General features: G+C 37.3%; 1 long non-coding RNA gene across 1 annotated transcript in view; it reads left to right on the forward strand.

The window, feature by feature from the left end:
* The first annotated feature begins 589 nt into the window (after positions 1-589).
* The window catches only part of LOC106877314 (uncharacterized), a 41,984-nt gene continuing 22,573 nt past the window's right edge, over positions 590-20,000 (forward strand). Inside the window, exon 1 of the long non-coding RNA XR_001410368.3 lies at positions 590-670. This is a non-coding gene — a long non-coding RNA (uncharacterized LOC106877314). The remainder of the gene's footprint in view (positions 671-20,000) is intronic.

The raw sequence follows: 20,000 nt of genomic DNA on the forward strand, positions 1-20,000 counted from the left end.
ATAGTCTGAGTGGCTTGTAGTATGAATAGAAGGATAGTAGCCCACCTATCTCGAATCCCTTAGCCGTAACAGTCAACCAAGTGAAAGTTGTACTGAGGAGGTGGGAAATCTGAAAGAGGGACAGAGTGGCGAGGCTACGAGACGTATATAAAACAACCCAACAGACCTCGGTTGTTAACCTGAGGAATTTCAACCATGTTTCGTGGTTTGCTACGACAACAGCTCCTTTATAGGATCCAGTTAGCTCAAGACATCATCAGGAGGAACCACGTCCGGTTTCGGCCCCTACACCTCTACCGTTTTGACGTGGCGTGGCCCCTCCTTTCGGAGGTGTCTTCAGCTCTGGTGTTGAGTGCATGTCTTCTTTCTTCTGTTCCCTGGCCTCTTCGATGCAGCGTCAACGAGTGTCAGCGGCCGACTGACTGTCTTGTCAAATTTCTTGTCAAATGCTAAACGGACATTTGAATCACTCTGTATGTGTTGATTTGAGAATGGAGATCAATTTGTTGAGAAATATCAATTTTACATATTGTCTGTTTTGTTAACAAAATCAATTCTGTATGACTCATTTTGCTTTTCCTTTATTTTAGGTTTCAAATGTTGTAGTTATTTTATGAAGAATCTGTATTATGATTCTACCATCGGCTGTAGTGTAATGAAATTTTCCACTGTAAGTATTTTAACCTGAGTGAAGGATTTGTATTGCTATAGTTTTCAGACTTCATCCAGCCATTTCTCACTACACACGTTATTATTAGAAACTGGGAACAAGTTGTTGAATATAATATAATAGTGATGCGTTGATGTTGATGTTACTTTGGTTTAGTCAAATTCAATTACACTGAGGAATAGAAGCAATTCTTCTAATGGTTGCAGGTACTTTGAAGTTTGAGAACTGCGTTAAATTGACGTGGTAAAATCTTTTACAAATTAGTTACAATAATGTATTTGTAAGTGGAGTACTATTTTAAAATGTTTCGAACAAAGATCTCAAAAGAAAGGCTTTTCAGAGAAAGATTTTGTTACAAGCGTTAAATATTTCCTTTCCTTATTAAAGTACCTCATCTTTTGTCGTTACCTTATTCAATTTTGCCGATCCAGATCATCTCTAGTCTCTTCAAATTTCAGTAATTGTATACGAGCTTGATGAATTTTAGTACACGTACGGACGAGAAACAGTTGTTGTTGTTCTCATCATCATCATCCTCATCCTTATCATCCTCCTCATTATCATCATCGTCGTCGTCGTTGTCATCATCATCATCATCATATAAACGCAATAGTCTGGGGTATTATATATGCGCCTCTCACATGTCCAAATAGTCTTCAGTAAAATTTGAAGTAGTTTGGGTCCGCTGATTTTAACAAATCAAGTGATCACCATGAGGCTCATTCATTGAGTCGCGTTACTTCAGCGCTGATTGAGCAGACCTAACATAAAATACATTCTTGCAGGGATCCTTATGTTTTTTCTATGTCTTTCCTTTCATACCAAGGCCATGCTGGAACACTGCCTAAATACTATATTATCCAATGTGTTCTTTCCAATGTGTTCATACACAATAGGATATGATTTGAGGGAAACTAGCTGCAATTATAAGTATGTCGGGCGACCTTGTAGAAGCTTCCCTTAGACAAATGTTTCTATAGTATACTATATTTAAACATTTCTTATAATGTTACGCCGTAGTATAGCGATGGGTGTGGTCTCAGCGTAGAATATAGTTATGGGTGTGGTATCAACATAAGGTGGAGTGATGGGTGTGGTCCATGCTGTCTTTATGTCTCAATATGTTCATTGAAACTCTATGATTTGTTCTCTTGGTAAGAACTGAGTGCTTCCATCTGGCACAGCGTGTTGGTAGGAGACATTGCCACACAACTGTAAAATAAGTCCCGATCGATGAGACGTTGTTGTTGTTGTTGTCGCTGCTGCTGCTATTACCACTGTAACCATTGTTAGTTTTGTTGCTGTTATTGCTACTGCAGTCGAAGTTTTGTTTGTTATAGCTGCTAATGCTATTATGAATTTTTGTTGTCCTTGTTTTTGTTATTATTGTCATCAACGTCATCGTCGTTGTAGTTGTTGCTGTTGTGCTCACAGCAGCGACGACAGCGGCATTAGTTAGTGTGTGTGTGTGTGTGTGTGTGTGTAATGGTGGGGGAGGAGGTGAAATAGTGGTAATAGCCCGGAGTTGTTGTTATCATTGCTGTTAAGAGCCGTGAAGGTAGTCTGCTCAAGTTATCAGGTTGAAGGCGATAGGCAGGTGTTAGGTGAAAGCATTTGGTTTGAACACCTGTCAGCTGTGGTTAGACAAACTGTTTGAAGGGGATCAGGTCGCTATATTGTTTGCCGCCGTCTAACTTTTCAAGCAAGCTACGGCAGTTTGAATTATATACTATGTTGAAATAAATCAATAGATAAATAAAAAAGACATATAAACTTTGACGAAATACAAAGGCGAGAAAGAGAGATGAGACAAATTGTGTAAATAACTAACTAAATAAACATATATAGAAAATAGAGAAACAAGATAATAAATAAATAAATAAGAACTTATAAAAGAAAAGAATGAATGCAACTTAGGGGTGGAAAAAATATAGTGAGAGACGGGAGAGGAGGAAAGTGTAACAAAATCAGACAAATACGGAGAAACTAAATAAACATTATATCATCGTAACAAACTTAACAGCGATAACACTGTAGATGTAAGCTTTCAGTAAGCAACGCCTCTGACTCGGTTTCGAATTCCAGTTGAAGCCAGATCACTTCATTTACATTCAGGGAATCAATGATTGATATACAATTTCATTCACAGCAAATGTGGGACTTTGTGGATAGACATACGCACATGCTAACTCACACAAATATCTGTGTGTGCGTGCATATATGTGTATGTATGTATGTATGTATGTATTTATGCATGTATGTGTGTGTGTATATATATATATATATATATATATATATATATATATATATATATATATATATATCTTTTACTAGTTTCAATCATTAAACTGCGGCCATGCAGTATTTAATTTTTTGCTAAGCCTGGCACTTATTCTATCGGCCTCTTTTGCTGAACCACACTTAAAGCTCCACGAGGCTCCGGCAGGAGGTGGTGGCGAACCCTGCTGTATTCTTTCACCACAACTTTCTCTCACTCTTTCTTCCTGTTTCTGTTTTACCTGTATTTCAAGTGGGTTAGCCTTGTCACACTCTGTGTCACGCTGAATCTTCCCGAGAAAAACGTTATCGATACATGTGTCTGTGGAGTGCTCAGCCACTTGCACGTTAATTTTACGAATAGGCTGTTCCGTTGATTGGATCAACTGGAACCCTCGTCGTCGTAACCGATGGAGTGCTGTAGTAATTGAAATGTGACATAATGCTTTAATGATAGTATTAAAGTATAGTGCATGTTAATTTCAAATTACGACAAACGTGTCAAAGCATCGTGACATGTAATCACGGGGATGTGAGTTCGGGTCCACAGCTAGCCACCTACACTTTTCTCTGCAAAATAGGGATAGTTTATCCTGTTCAGTCTATATTATTAGCATTATTCTGCGATTGAGAATTTAAAAATCACTTCTTTAACTTTCTATAGTGCATGTTGTTGCTTAGCTCTCTGGGAACCGTGTTCAAAGTATTAAAACCGTGACTACCCTGTTTTCTTCCAATACTCAGGGAATCCGAGACTATATTATCAAACGTGAAACCGAATCGCTAATTATAGCCACACAGAAACATGCTATTAGGACGAATTTAATAAAGACAAAGATGCCTTTGTCACAACATACAAAGTGCTACCTATGCCACCCAAACTGCTAGCTCTCCCAATCTGTCAAAGATCTACTCTACTCTCAATTTTAGATTTCTCAATCACTATTTCCTTACTAAACATTATCGATTCTAATCTCATAGACATTTTCAGTTGTTGACGATCGTTCCTGTCAATTCCCTCTTCATTAGTTTTCTAGCCCACTCAGTATACTTGGCGCGTCGGAAGCGATGCATTCAGTTCCCAGTAATCGGATTCCAGTCTGTATAGCATATCAAGCTTGATCGCTCAATTTGCAAGTTAGTGCTCTTTGTAGCCGAACCATCGCATGCACAAACCCTCTCCCATCAAAATTGCTGACATTGTGCCTACATTATATACAATTATTATCATGATGTTGTTGCTGTTCCCATTTAGTACGAGGTCAGTCTTGATCAAGCAAACCTGTGATGATGACGATCTCAGTTTTTCATACGTACAGGACAGCACCATACTGCCCAACGTTTCTTCTTTAAAGACAATGGCAGGAATGCGAGTGATCATAGTTCTGTTCAAACAAAGCTAAACAACAATACAATGACAAAAACATTTGAACCTAGGCAGTCTTGGGTTTAGACTTAGTCGGTGCCCTGATAAAAAATTATGCCAGATTTCAAAAACATTGAAAATGTAAATGCGTTCTGATTATTTGAGGCTCTGGTTGATTGTGAGGCCCTAATCTGTAGACTATGCCTAAATTCAGCACTGCACCTCGGACATTGATGCTGTTCTCCGAGTACCAAACAGATCGCTCTCACTTATGCGAAATAATATTGTTTCCACCTGTACTGCAATCATTAAACAAAGCACAAAACTTGCTGCCAAACACTAGGAAATGGAATTCAGTGATTTATCAACCTTGGTTTCACTGATGTCATCTACTTTCAGTTACCCTAATATTTTCTGTAGATATCTCAGCTTTTCCAGATAATCAACATTATCAGTGCCATTCACCTGAAGCGGCTTATATTTCGAAACATAACTAAATAAGTAAATATATTTTATAAAATCCAGACAAATACATTGTGACATTCAGGAGAGCTTCCATTCACTGCAATGTTTATGGTAAACATCCAATAACAACTTCAGAAAATACTTCAGGAGGAACAGGAGAAAAGCAAAAGCACAGGGGATGACGACGGCAAAATAACAACAACAACAATAGTAATAACAACCAGAACAGGGTTATCATGTTGCATACTGTTCCCACGCTTAAAAAACGAACTTAACTTGTTCATTGAAGAAAAATCTCTCCCCGAGCTAAACGGTGTTGAAGAAACGTTTTTGGAATGAAGAGAAAGATGAGAGAAACTAAATAACAGAAAAGTAAACTATTTCTATGAGGTTAGAAATGATTCGGTTGTTTTCTTTATTTCTCTCCCCCTCCCCTTCTTTCTCTTTTAACTATATTCACGCAACCAGTTTACAAAACAAGAAGAAAAAAAGGCAAATTTAAAGATGTATAAATAAACAATAACAACAACAATAATAAAGATTATAATTTGATGGTGATGGTGAAAGAAGCAATAATAATAATAATAATAATAATTATAATAATAATAATAATAATAATAATAATAACAATAATAATCCTTTCTAATAATAATAATAACCACTATAAGAGGTCTTTACCGAAAACTTATTTTGCTATATAATTTGTTATTATAAGAAGTTCTGGAGAGGTTTATCAGAAACATGTGTGCTATATCATCTGTTTTGAATATTGAAGCTAAAACAAAATTTCTAGAATGTTCTCCACCACCACCACCACAACCACAGCAACAACTCACACACCCACCACTTCCACCCTTTGGGGTTATTTTTTACCATATTTCTTTTTCTTTTTCCCCTTTTTCATGCTTTCAGTCGTACATTTTATACTTTACAACTTATACGATCTGTCTAGCAGATACTAAAGAACAGTAATCATCAACGTATCTCTCACCATACATAAATAAATACAAACATGTATGCACAGAGAAAAGACAAACAAACAAACCCTAAAGGGTTCCCCAGTCTCTGGGGTGGTAAACTCACTGATTCTTTAAGTTGTCTCGTAAGATCAATTTATTCGCGCGGGAGGTATAACCCGCGCGTCTCCAAACTCAAAATCTCATTCACACCCCGAGTGTCATTTGGCAGCTTAATGGATGTAAAATATGCTGCGATCTTTTGCGTAATTCACCTGCGTGCAGATTATGTATGTATTTGTATATCTGTATATGTATGTTTGTATGTATGTATGTATGTATGTATGTATGTATGTATGTATGGTGTGTGTGTGTGTGTATGTGTGTGTGTGTGTGTGTGTGTGTGTGTGTGTGTGTGTGTGTGTGTGTAAAGATAAATAGTTCTGTTTTAGGCACTAGGCCAGAAATTTTGAGGAGGGACATAGTTCATTGGCACCTATTTTATCGACCGCGGTGATGTGAACTGCAAATTAATCTTGGTGGGAGTTGAACTCAGAAGGTAAAGAACGAGCAGAAATACTGCAAGGCATTTGCTTCAACGTTCTGGCGATTTTGCCGGCACTTCAATGTATTTACTCAAAAGCAGGGATAAACAAGCACGTCATTTTTCTGTATAGTCTCCTTCCTTTTCAATGCACTTGGTCTAGCGGTCCACAAGCTTGCGTATTTCCTCCAAGAAGAAGGTTTTCGATTGGTCGTGCAACCATTTATGCACTGTTTTCTTCACATCTTCATCTATAGGAAATCGACAACCTCGTAAACCATCTTTGAGTGGTGCAAAGATATGATAGTCGGAAGGGACGCGATCTTGGCTGTAGGCAGGGTGTTCCAGCATCTCAAAACCTACTTAGTTAATGGTTTCAATAGTCTGGGCGGCGTGTGTGGGCGTGCATTGTCATGCAAAATTTTTTTCGACAATAAGGCTTCGGCGTTTGGTGCGAATTGCTGGCTTCAGTTTGTTGGCCAGCAAAGCATTGTATCATGCACTGCTGGTTGTACATCCCTTTTCCAGATAGTCTTCCAATATAGGCCCTTTTGAGACCCCCCCCCCCAAAGGATTAGCACCACCTTTCTCGCGGAAGACTGAGTATTGAATTTCTTCGTCGCTGGCGAGCTACGATGTTTCCACTCCATACTCTGTCTTTTGAATCCTGCCTTAGAATGATAGACCCTCGTTTCCTCTCCTGTGACTGTTCTGCTCAAAAATTCTACGCCCTCGTTGTAGCGATCAATGTCTTACGTTTAAGATGATTCCCATGCTTTCCCTGATGAGAAGGTTACAATTTTAATATCAAAGATCCCTGTGGATCACACAGGTTGTAATCCTTTGAAACATATGTAGGAATAAAGTATGCAATTATAACATGCGTTTTCTCCAATCCTTAAATTCTTAAATATATATATATATATAAGCAATGTTAATTCTCTAAATGAAGTATTAACAGTAACTGCACGATAAAGTGTAGTATATTGCCACTTAAGTGTGGCTGACCCCTAGGGGTGGATGTTACTGATATCGACGAAGGGAAATAACCCTGAAATCCGGATCCGTTCGTGCTACAGATCATGGTGAGAGGGATAACTTCCCTTGGCAAACAGGACACAGTCGTGTGTCGATAAGCCAGCTGGAGGAGATGTCCTCCTGGGGCTAAAAGCAACAGTAACATCCACCCCTAGGGGTCAGCCACACTTAAGTGGCAATATACTACACTTTATATATATATATATATATATATATATATATATATATATATATATATATATATATACGTTCGTACTTATATACATACATATACAAATATGTATGTGTTTGTGTTTGTACGTATGAGAGAGAAAGAAGGGGAGTGAGTCAGAGGGAAAAGGAAGAGAAAGGGGGAGACACCGACGATTTAAAACGAAAATTTACTCAGTTGACGATCACTCCAACAAATCTTAATGCGGAAAATCTGAAAATAAAAACACAAATGCGTTTGTTCTAGTGCATTCACCCAGAGAGGGAATACTTGAGAATATCTGGCAACGAGCAATTATTAGTTTGTAGGATATCAACTGGGCCGAGTATCAACGTCTATCATTTACATGCATGTTTAAAAGTGTGCTCAAGTTTGTTTCTCAACGTATTTGCCAAAATAGTCTGTTTTATTGTATCCGTTATCATGAAATTTAGATTACATTTGACTAATAGCGTCTTACGCTATTATAATATTTATATCTTAATGCTTCTTCGCTTTAATTTACTCTGTTTATGTAAATTTCGCACGTAGGAAAAATGTAGGCAGGGAAACCATTCTAGAAAACAAAGTTTGGTAAAGTAGTTTGGTGTGAGACAAAGCAACAATAACGGGAGCAGGAAAAGTATGTGCTTCTCGTAGTACACAGATTGCTACTTCAGAAAAGTAAAAGAAATTAGTAGCAGTAGAAGAGGTAGACAGAGAATACAATACATCAGTGTTAATAGCTGTAACGTGTTAGAGATTGATGGTTTGTTCTTCAATGAGATGCCTATTTTCTAAAATGCTTGTGGGAAGGTTTTAGTAGCGTGTTTTTAAGAGTAAAAACAATATAGCCTTATCGATGGGTATAATGATTGCGTATATGTGGTGTTGAATGGTACTGGAAGGGGCCTACCTTCATTGGAGAATTTTTCAATGCCTCAGGTCATGAAAGGGATGTATGTTTAGCATAAGATATGCATATTTTGCGTGGCTGACGCTTGTAAAGGAAAAGTAATCGAAGAGTTATGTAACGTGCAGAAGAGTATATGTGAATGGAAATGATCACGAGGAGGTGGTTTGTATAAGGACGAGTTGGAAGAACATGAGTGGGTCACGAGACACAGCAGAGTTGATAATACAGAGTCGGTTAGAGAGTGCTTTGCTGTAAACGCTGTAATAAAATAGTCTTACAGAAAATGTCAGTTTTAAGAGCTGAACGATAAGTGGAACCCATTAAACGAGCAATATTTACTGGACGTCCTCGCACCTAAACCAATGGAAAGTTTTACTTATGGTAAGAATATTAACTTTGCCTTCTTTGAAGCTTTCAAGAGCGGCTATCTACTAATATATTACATGTAAAGCAGATCTCTAGTAGACCGGGTTGCTCGAAAAACATACTTCATCACCTTTGATATATTGCATGCAAGGGTGACAGGCCTGTAGTTGGCAGTATCGGAGAGATATTCATTTCCCTATATCTTTGAATGTTTTTCAGATTCGAGCTCACTATTGCTATAAAAGAACACACAGCGCTAAGAATCTAAACTTCACTGCACAGACATCTAATTGCATGCATACGTATGGCAATGAAACAAGAGAGAGAGAGAGAGAGAGAGAGAGAGAGAGAGAGAGAGAGAGAGAGAGAGAGGTCAGACAGACAGACAGACGGAAAGAAGAGTTCTCCCACTCTCAAACATCTTTTGTTTCTTGACTGACATATGGGTGAGAATATACTCCAATTTGAAAAGCATTCCATAATACGGGAGAAAATACTAAGTCAGTTTTTAAATACATTTCAAAAGAAATTCTTCTCATGTATAAGCTGAATGAACAGGTAAAAATAAGATTTTACTTTGAAATGCAATCTATTCAGTGCATTTATCATAACATCGCTGTAAGAAACAGTAGAGCATAGAATGTTGTTGTCATTGTAGTTCGTCTCGTATCTAAATTTACCATGTTGACTCAGATTCCTGTATTATATCCTCATATATAGGTTAAGACACGCTTCATTTTTCTATGACTTTATTCTTTCAATTGTTTAAATGAGCGTTTCAGTGAGTGCGAGAATTCCTTGGAAGAGAATTTATTTCTAACATTGTTACAAAGCCATGAATTTGGGACTAAGGTACAGTCTAATAAAATGACCCCAATACTTGACCGGTATTTTCTTGACTGCCTCGAAAGGATGACATATTTAGTCAACTTTAGCAGGGTTTGAACTCAGAACGTAAAAGGCTGCAACTAAATGCTACAGAAAATTTTGTCCAAGGCTCTACATATATGTTTTATACGTTATGGAAGAGTTGTTGTTGTCGTTGTTGTTGATGATGATGTTGATAATGATGAGGAGGAGGAGGATTGCGATTAATGATGATGATGTTGTTGTTCGTAATCACATTGCTGTTTATTTCTAAGCTATCGTTAATTGAGCAGATTCATGATCAAACATATTCAAGCTATGATCATGCATAGTGTATTATCTAATGTATCAATTTCTTTAAAGACGATCGGCTATGGATCGAGGTAGGTTTGATGAAGCAACCACATGCAGTTTCCTTTGTCGTCTCAATATTATAATTAGCTTGAGATGTGGATTCTATCAAATTCATTTGCTACATTATATGATACTTAGAAGGTAATGCAAAGTTATGAACGTAATACCAATATGTTATAATGAGACTCACAATGTACTATATACATATATGATTACAAAAATCTTCGTTTTTGTGCCTTGTTTTATTTTCTTCATATTGACAAATGTTTTATTCTTATCGAAAGACTTATACTTTATTTAATATCATTGTAAGTAGACCTTTCTTTTTTTTAATTTTCTGTTTCGCCCCAGCCACTACTCATAATCACACATCCTTTCCCAGTTTTTCCCCATTCCAGCCAATAAGACTGAACTACATATTTTTTTCATTTCTGTCTCATCTCCATTGTAATCAATTGCCTAATAACCGTATCTTGTCTCTGCATCTGAAGGAATGCATATGCAGTATCTCCCTTCTGAGTCGTTTGTTGGCATGCCCCTATAGTATTTTGTAGCACCATCAGTGATGCAAACCCATGGCTTTTGAGTAGCAGGAATCTTCTAGTGGACAGTTGGTAGGATTTCGACAGTCGCAGGTGGGAGTGTAGAATGGAGAGTCTGTGGATGCATGCTCGTGTGTATTATAGCATTCGATAATAAAAGCAATGTTATCTAAACACGGATAACCGACCTTAATATTATGAGAATTGAAAAGTTTATGGTATCTATGCGTTCTAGGTAAATGTTTCCTAAAGGCAGGAAGTTCCTGTCTATATTGGTAGAAACATCTAGGCTAAACAGAACATTATCCCAGGTTACCTTTCTTTTATCTAATTGGGAAAACTCCACCCTTTTGTCCCGCTTCATCTAGAAATTTCGAGACCACAGTAGCCTTACCCAACATCAAATGAAATATTCTCGACAGTACCCTACTTTAGTCACCCAGAGCTCACAACTGCCAACTCTTTCTCCATGAAAGATAGCATATAATCCAACAGCCTACTGTGTCCACTAATAGAAAGGTAGATATTTCATACTGATATAGAAGATATGCACTTTGGTGTATTTCTACCAACTGACCCCAATAATTCCAATAATATTTACATTTCATTCTAGACCGGGCCGTCGTATGCAAGCTGCCCTGAGAGGTTAATGCCTTCATTTTCTGCAATTCAATGACGCAGTAGACTCATCATACATATAGATCTGCATCAAACACCACACAGCAGGGACCAAGACACATTAACATCCTGCCTGCTTTAACATGTGGTGTATCGCTAAGCTATTACTACATCTACGTGACAATAACAGACCATTAGACGTTAAACTTTCTCTCTCCCCCTTTATCTTCTCTCTCTCTTCTTCTTCTCTCCCATTCCCTCTCCCCTTCTCTCTTCCCCCTCTCTCCTTCACTCTCTCTCTCTCATTCTCTCCTTCTGTCTCCCTGTAATACAGGGATCATTCTCACAGAAACACGATTTCATGTCTGGAGGTAAATATATGAATATATATGTGTATGTATGAATGTATGTGTATATCTATGAATGTACTTTAATACGTAAAACCAGTATTTATATATTTAAAGTTTTTTCAGTTATATAGAATTATTTTCACAATTATTGGAACCTCCACTATATTTTGCTCAAAAAATATCCACGAGCCGGCAAAATCGCCAGAACATTGAAACAAATGCTTTGCAGTATTTCTGCTCGTTCTTTATCTACTGCGTTCAGCTCCCACCAAGATTAATTTGCAGTTCACATCACCGCGGTCGATAAAATAGGTGCCAATGAACTATGTCCCTCCTCAAAATTTCTGGCCTAGTGCCAAAAACAGAAATATTCATCTTTACACACACACACACACACACCATACATACATACATACATATAAGCATGCATGCATGCATACTCGTACGCGCGCGCGTACTTATTTATGCGTGCGTATATCCAAAATCTTCGTGCAACGAACTAAATCGAAAAAAGCAAGCACAAATCTAGTATTTTATAGTGTGTATACAATATACTGTATCCGCGTAACACACCTAACTCACCTACACATACCAAGAAAAGAAAAAGTGAGGAAATCGAAAGTGTGGAAGAGAGTGAACGTGGGGAAAAGAGGGTGGAAAGAGAGGGGAAGAGAGGAGAGGGAGGGAGGGAGAGAAAGAGAAAGAGAATGAGGGGGTTGAGAGGGAGAGAGAGAGTAAAACAGAATGAGAGAACGTCAGGGGATGGCTCGCAGTTTAGAAACAACAGATGAATGAAAGACTAGCCTTTGTCGAATGGGAACAATGCTTACCGTATTCTATATATTTTTCTAGTACGTTTTCAGATTTATCTTTCGTTTACTACATACCTTCTTTCTTTCATATCTTTCTTCCTCCTTTTCTCATTTCCTTTCTCACCCTTTCTTTCGTATTTACTTTCCACTCTCTACCTTCGTCTCTTCCTTTCCCCGCTTTTATTTTATTTTGTTTTTAATTTTAATTTTTGTTTTCTACGGTGAAAAACAACACAAAGACAAAAACAAAAAACACATCACTGTTAAACTCTGTACGAATACTTTTATTTCTTTGTTTTGACTTGTATCTGCACGGAGTGACCAGAGGTCAGTTGATCTAGCTGAAGCTATATAAACAAATACTGAGGAGGGGCGTGTTACATTCAGCTTATTTCTTCTTTCTCTTTCTTTCCTTTCTCTCATATTTTCTTTCTTTTTTTTTCCTTCTCCGGTCATGTTCTTTTTAGGCCTTGTGCCAACATTCGTAGTTCGTAGGCAAACAGTGTGGTCTTGTTATTGCGTGTTTCAATTTTGAGAGGATTGTCACTAAGTTTTTAGTAAAGAATTGTTGCAATCTAATGAACTGAGTGCATATATGTATATATATATAATAATATAAATATTATATAAATATATGCATATATCCAAACATATATGTACGTACCTATGTAGGTATGTACATATATGTACATATATCTCTATATTATTTATATTATATGATCGAGCGCCACGCATCCTGTCGTGTTTTGTTTGTCACTATTCCTCCGCATTACAAATTTAATTTAATTTAATTTGTTTCCGCGAGAAGAACTCTTCTAACCATACGTCCTGCCCTAATTCTTCGAAACGCTTAGTTTAGAATAGGGGCAGCTGATGAAGGAAATATTCTCTATGTGGCCTGTTTGTTTTCTGTGCTCTGTTTATGTTCTGTTTTTCATTTTGTCCACGTTTTTTTGTGACGTCCTGTACCCAGATATGCATCTATATATATACATGTAGATGTAGGTTTGTACATGCATGTACGTACGTATATATGCATATACTCACATATTATTTGTATTATTATTATTATTATTATTATATATATACATATATATATATATACATATACATATATATATATATATATATATATATATATATATATATATATATGTATGTATGTATGTACGTATGTATGTATGTATATATACATATATATACACAGACATGCAGAAAGTAAATAGACACCTTTAATTTTCAAAATTTCTGATCTAAGTGTCTTAATATGTTTTCAGCGGTGTAGAATTTACAATGTAATTGTTCTTTTTCATTCCATGTGCCATTATATTAAACATTTGCGAAGAGTAACCATGCCACGCACAAAAGAATCAGCAGAACTGTCAGATTTTCAAAGAGGTTGTATTGTTGGGCAATTTGAGGCTGGTCTTAGCCAGCGAAAAATTACCGAAAATCTTTAAATTTCTCTTGTTACTGTTAATAGAATTATAGTGCAATTCAGAAGCCAGAGAAAAGGATCAACAGATTCTCGTCCCGGCCGACCTGGGCCCTCGGAAAGGAAGCATCGCTGTTTGAAGAGAATTGTGGAAAACGACCCCGTTCGAAGGCTTCTGACATTGCAAAACAGCTAGAAGTTAGTCCAAGAACGTGTGTTACATATGTGCATAAGCTTGGGGAGTATGGACGAGCAACTAGAAGAAAACCTCTCCTTCAACCAATTAATATCATGAAAAGAAAGAAATGGGCTAAGGAGATGTCAGAAAAATCCAGTTCATTTTGGCATAGAGTGATTTTCTCAGATGAATCCAGATTTGCATTATCTTCAAGAATTTGATTTGAAATGACTCCAACCAACTGTGAAACATAGCGGTGTCTCTGTAATGGTATGGAGAGCTGTCACCAGCAATGGTCTTTCTGAGCTGATCGAATGTGTTGGAACTATAAACTCTGAAAAATATATCATCGAAATACTTAAGCGAGGACTACTTCCAATGTATTCACACGATAACATAACGAAATAACATACATACATACATACATATACATAATTGCCAACCAAGTGTGGCGTCCCAGTGCTACTGACGTTTATAGCCCCAGGAAGACATCTCTTCCAGCTGGCTAACGACACACATATTAGCGAGGAGTGAGGTCATCGCTCCCATCCCTAGCTTTACGTGATACACATAGACTGGAGATTCTGGGTGGTTACCCGTCCTCAGCGTATGTTAATCACCAGCTAGTGATAAATTCTATATTATGATCAATTGATCTAACATAAAGGGGACAGCAGAGGACGTTACAAACAAATAATGTTCATGTGTTCATTTAGTTTATGCAGTTAAAGATATAGAATGATATATATTTGTGATGAGTGTTAATTACAATGAATTATTACATATTTTGGCCGGAAAGTCCATCGACTACACCGTACGAACTTACTATGTATTTAAGCTGGGTCATTCATACCCAACTTCCTCACCACATCTTTCCATCTTTTCCCGTATACGCTTCGCAACAGGCGTCCCTTCTCCAGCCCTGTCTTGCTCTTCAGATGATATCTGAAATAGTACAGCAAACCAGGGCCGGAGATGAAGGTCCCCGTCGCGACTCCTTTCATCCTCGTTTTCCACATGCACTCTTTCAAAACTGCAACTGTGCATAACAAACATGCCTCACCTTCCTTTGACAGTCCGGGAGGAGGTACAATCTTAATCATCCACTCAGCTGATAGCTGTACTCTTCCTAAATGTGTTTCGCGTAAACTATCAAGCCCGAAATCTCCGGACACTGCACAAGGGCGTGTTGAACGGTTCCATCATCCTTCCCACACCTTGGGCATGCCGGTGACACAGACACTCCATGTCTAGACGGTTTATCACAAATAGGTAAAGCGCTCCTACAGCACTACCAGGTCAGGGATTTCTGGTAGTTATCCAGGTACCCCAGCCTCCAATTTTTTTTTTTTTTTGAAACAGGTTGGCTAGCTGGTCCTCATCGAGTCCCAGAGCTTTTCCTAGGACATCATCCCTCTTGAACTTTACCAGCAGTGATCCAGCCAAGTTATGTTATACTAACGAGTATAACATAAGGGCGAAACGGCGCTTTCTACAACTACAGGAATATCTAATAAATGGATTATGGAAATATGGAATCATGATATGCTTTTTCACTCATAGAAAAAAGACATCTCAAGATGAAAATATATATATAAACCTAGAAACGGTTCTCTCCTCTTAAAGCAAATATTCAACCTTTCTGTCATCCCAGTAATCGCTCTCTCTCTCTCTCTCTCTCTCTCTCTCTCTCTCTCTCTCTCTCTCTCTCTCTTCCTCTTACTGTATAAGCAGGTATAAGCGATGGCAGCTGTATATATATATATATATATATATATATATATATATATATATATATATATATAAAGTAAAGACTATTTGTCAACATAATGTGGCTGTCCTGGAGGGGATGAATGTCGCAGTTGTTTAGTTCCAGATGGCTAAACGATATTGTGTCGTATAGCTAGCTAGAAACGACATTTCTTGGGGTTAAACAGCAGTAACATTCGTCCCATCCAGGACTGCCACATTATGGTGACAAACAGTCTTTACTTGAAAGTACTATTACTTAATATCTCTGCTTGAGAGATTTAGAAATAATTATGCTTATATATATATATATATATATATATATATATATATATATATATATATATATATATATATATATATATATATAAGTATACAAAAAATAGGACAAGAACGCAACAGGCAACAAGACATCCAGACAGTTAGATGATTCAAAAAGGGACAAGAAAAAACAAGGACGGGTCATTCGGAGCTTTCTTTCGTCAGTCGAGTTCCAGATTATCTTTGCAATTTCGGCTGGTTATACTCGAGGCTGCTCCAATCTGGCCAGCCCCAAAGAAAATGTAAGCTAAGAACACTTTAAATTAAACTGGCGTGTGAGGAAGTGAAGCCTTACGGCAGGGACATAAGAGATGACAGGCATGGGAAGGAATATAGATGTTGCACGGATGATAGTCGAACCAAGAAAGAAATGTCAGGCTTGGCCGAACACCGGTCATGAGGAAGGAGAGGAGAGAGGTAGAGGCAGAGGGATAGAATAATTAGGGAAGGACGAGAAAAAAAAAGAAAAGGGACAGAGTGAATTGAAGGAGTAGGGAGGGTGAGAATGAAGGGAAGGCCAGGAAATGTGAGAGAGGGAGAGCGGAAGAAAGAAGAGTGGAAAGAACGGAGTGCTGCAAAGTTCCTAACTTTAAGGGTATTGCGAAAAGCTTGATTGGAGGCTCAACCTTTGACTTCTTTTACAGGGCTTAGAAACACTGCAAGACGACTGCAATAAATGTGTCACTCTGAGAGGGGAATATGTTGGATAGAATCATAGTTAACTGATCCTCCTCTATTTTCTTTTACGCAAAGCCTGGAATTTTTCAGCACCCACCCACCTTGTGTACGTGTGCGTGTATATATATATATGTGTGTGTGTATATATATATATATATATATATATGCGTGTGTGTGTGTGTGTGTGTGTGTGTGTGTGTGTGTGTGTGTGTGTGTGTGTGTGTGTGTGTGTGTATATATATATATATATATATATATATATATATATATATATATATACACACACACGCATACAAAGACCGAAAACTATGTGCCAATATCTGGTAAACTTTGCTGATTCTGTAATTATTTTCCTTATTAGTTTGAAGATTATTTGAGTATGCGTATGCATTTATGTTAGTGTATTTCGAAGGCTGTCACGATATGATTTAGGCTGATGGTTCGAATTTTCATAATCAGAAATATCCACCCACTAATGATAGAATGTATCCATTTCTGTGAGTATGTTTCTCTGTGTGCGTGTGTGTCTCTAAATGCACACATGTTTATATACAATAATCCATCCATCCAAACAGATGTATCACAGTGAAAATTCGACAGTGAATTATCAGAAGAAATGGTAGTTTGTGGAAATACGAACTTCCATAATGTTACCTATTAAATTACGTAATCGCATTCGCATTTCGAATAAATATAATCGGAAAAACTTGTAGTGATTCCCTGAAATATTCATTCGTTTTATTCTTATATATTATAAATTACACCGCGTAAACTGTACCAGTTATTCCTTTGATACTTACAGGGATTTGCAGGATACCCGACTCCCGTGAACGACTGTATGTCGATATTGTATGTCGATCTAGACTGTTAAATTACTTGGAAATCTTGGAGTAGACTTACTTGTCAAAAATACGTGGAGGTGCTTCACTGTTAATTTGCTCCTGTTTTATACACACACACACACACATACAAATTCACTCAGTTATGGACTAAGCAACACCACTGTAATCAACAACATAAACTAAGGTAGAATTAAAAAGGAAGTCTTTATGTGGTTGTCCAACCCTCTTGGAAAAGCAATCAAATCTTCAGATGATACTCTGCTATCTTTAAATGCCCCAATGAAAAATGGGAGGGTCAGAACTGGAAAGTATTTTGGTAAATCACCAAATTCTGACCATCGAATGTACGTATCACGGCTGTGGGACTAGTGGTATTTCGCTGATGTGGTGGGCTGAATTAAAATCCTCTAAGGTGAAAAACTATTACATATATATATATATATATATATATATATATATATATATATATATATATATATATATATATATATATATATATATATATATATATATACATACATACATAAATAAATAAATAAATATATAAATAAATATATATATATATATATATATATTGTAGTGAAAAAGACTGATAGGACGGTTGGTCTATTACTGGCATTAAGTCACCATTTTTGGGAAAGCTATGTGAACAATCACATAAGGCTGTATGGACGAATCACGTCGGATTCATATTAGAAGGACTGTATGAATCGAATCACGTCGGGGTCACCAGTTTGTAAGAACGACCGTGCGAACTCAAAAAGGAGAAATGGTGACGAATGGAAAAACAGAGGACTTTTTTTATTTTATACGCGTCACACGGTCAAACACAAAATAATATATCAATGATGATATACAAATAATGTTATACTACGATAACATTAGTGAATTCGTAAATACCAGTAATGAAGAGACGATAGAAGGCAACCGTATGAAATGAATAACAGAGATATTTATTATGGCGTTAAAGATGTATGTCTGTGTGTGAGTGTGAATGCGACATATAAAAACATAATAAAAGACAGGCCGTCGTACAAAGAAAAGAGTGTATGTGAGTGATACATGTATGTGTATGTGAGATATTACAGCAGATAGAAAGAGTCAGTAACACGTGAGCATTTATACCAGTTCTTGAGTACACAATAGGATGAGTCTGTATGTGAAAGAAGTTGAGGCGTATGTGTGGCAGAGCTGATCACTAGTTGTGATGTGGTGGCTTCGATGCCGGGCCGGGCTCTTGTTATACAGTTGTTCGTCGCTGGCTGAATTCTCTTGTCTGTTTATTTATCGTGGTGAAGCTGAGTCACCTAACAGAATCGAAGAGAGGGAGATGTGCTGCGGTGGTTTGGATTGGTGTACATAGAAAGTCGTGTTGACTATGGTTGGAGATGTTGGTGGCGAAAAGGCTGCTTGGTAGTAGTCGTAGACTCGTGTTGTTGGTGGTGACGGCGTTGGTGGTCATCGTTGGACGAAGCTGTTGATGGAGTCGCTGGAACTGCTGCTGCTGCTGTCGTGTGGTACACGGAACAGTCTCTATAGAGAAACTGAACCGAGACGAATTTGCCGCTGAATTAAAGCATTTTATAGTTGATGGTAGGCTCACAAGACCGTAGTAGAAAAATACTATCACGTGACCTTATTAAGGGCTGTGATTGGTCAGTTTGCGTTCTGGCGGGAAAGGTTCGAAGAATTTGCCGCTTCAAATAATAATCAGTCACGTGACGCCCGCGCTTGTTTATATTTAAATGAGAAGATAGTTTGTATGTAATGGTGATAGTAGTTTTGTATCTAATGGCGATAGGTAGTTTCACTACAATATATATATATATATATATATATATATATATATATATATAATAATAATAAAGGAGTTACGACGCAAAAACGTATAAATTCAAAAGAACATATTTATCTTCTTCAATATATATTTCAGTATAAAGAATTCATTAAGATGCTTAAATCAAAATTTCTTTACACATCATTCAGGAACAGATATAACATCAGAAAAAATACACTCCGTTTAAAAACACAAACCGTTCATGGCGAAAAAATTTCACAATTACATGTATGTGTATGTGAGATATTACAGCAGATAGAAAGAGTCAGTAACACGTGAGCATTTATACCAGTTCTTGAGTACACAATAGGATGAGTCTGTATGTGAAAGAAGTTGAGGCGTATGTGTGGCAGAGCTGATCACTAGTTGTGATGTGGTGGCTTCGATGCCGGGCCGGGCTCTTGTTATACAGTTGTTCGTCGCTGGCTGAATTCTCTTGTCTGTTTATTTATCGTGGTGAAGCTGAGTCACCTAACAGAATCGAAGAGAGGGAGATGTGCTGCGGTGGTTTGGATTGGTGTACATAGAAATTTTTTCGCCATGAACGGTTTGTGTTTTTAAACGGAGTGTATTTTTTCTGATGTTATATCTGTTCCTGAATGATGTGTAAAGAAATTTTGATTTAAGCA

This window comes from Octopus bimaculoides, chromosome 4 (genome assembly GCF_046866305.1).
Source record: "Octopus bimaculoides isolate indiv1 chromosome 4, ASM4686630v1, whole genome shotgun sequence".
NCBI classification, from domain to species: domain Eukaryota; kingdom Metazoa; phylum Mollusca; class Cephalopoda; order Octopoda; family Octopodidae; genus Octopus; species Octopus bimaculoides.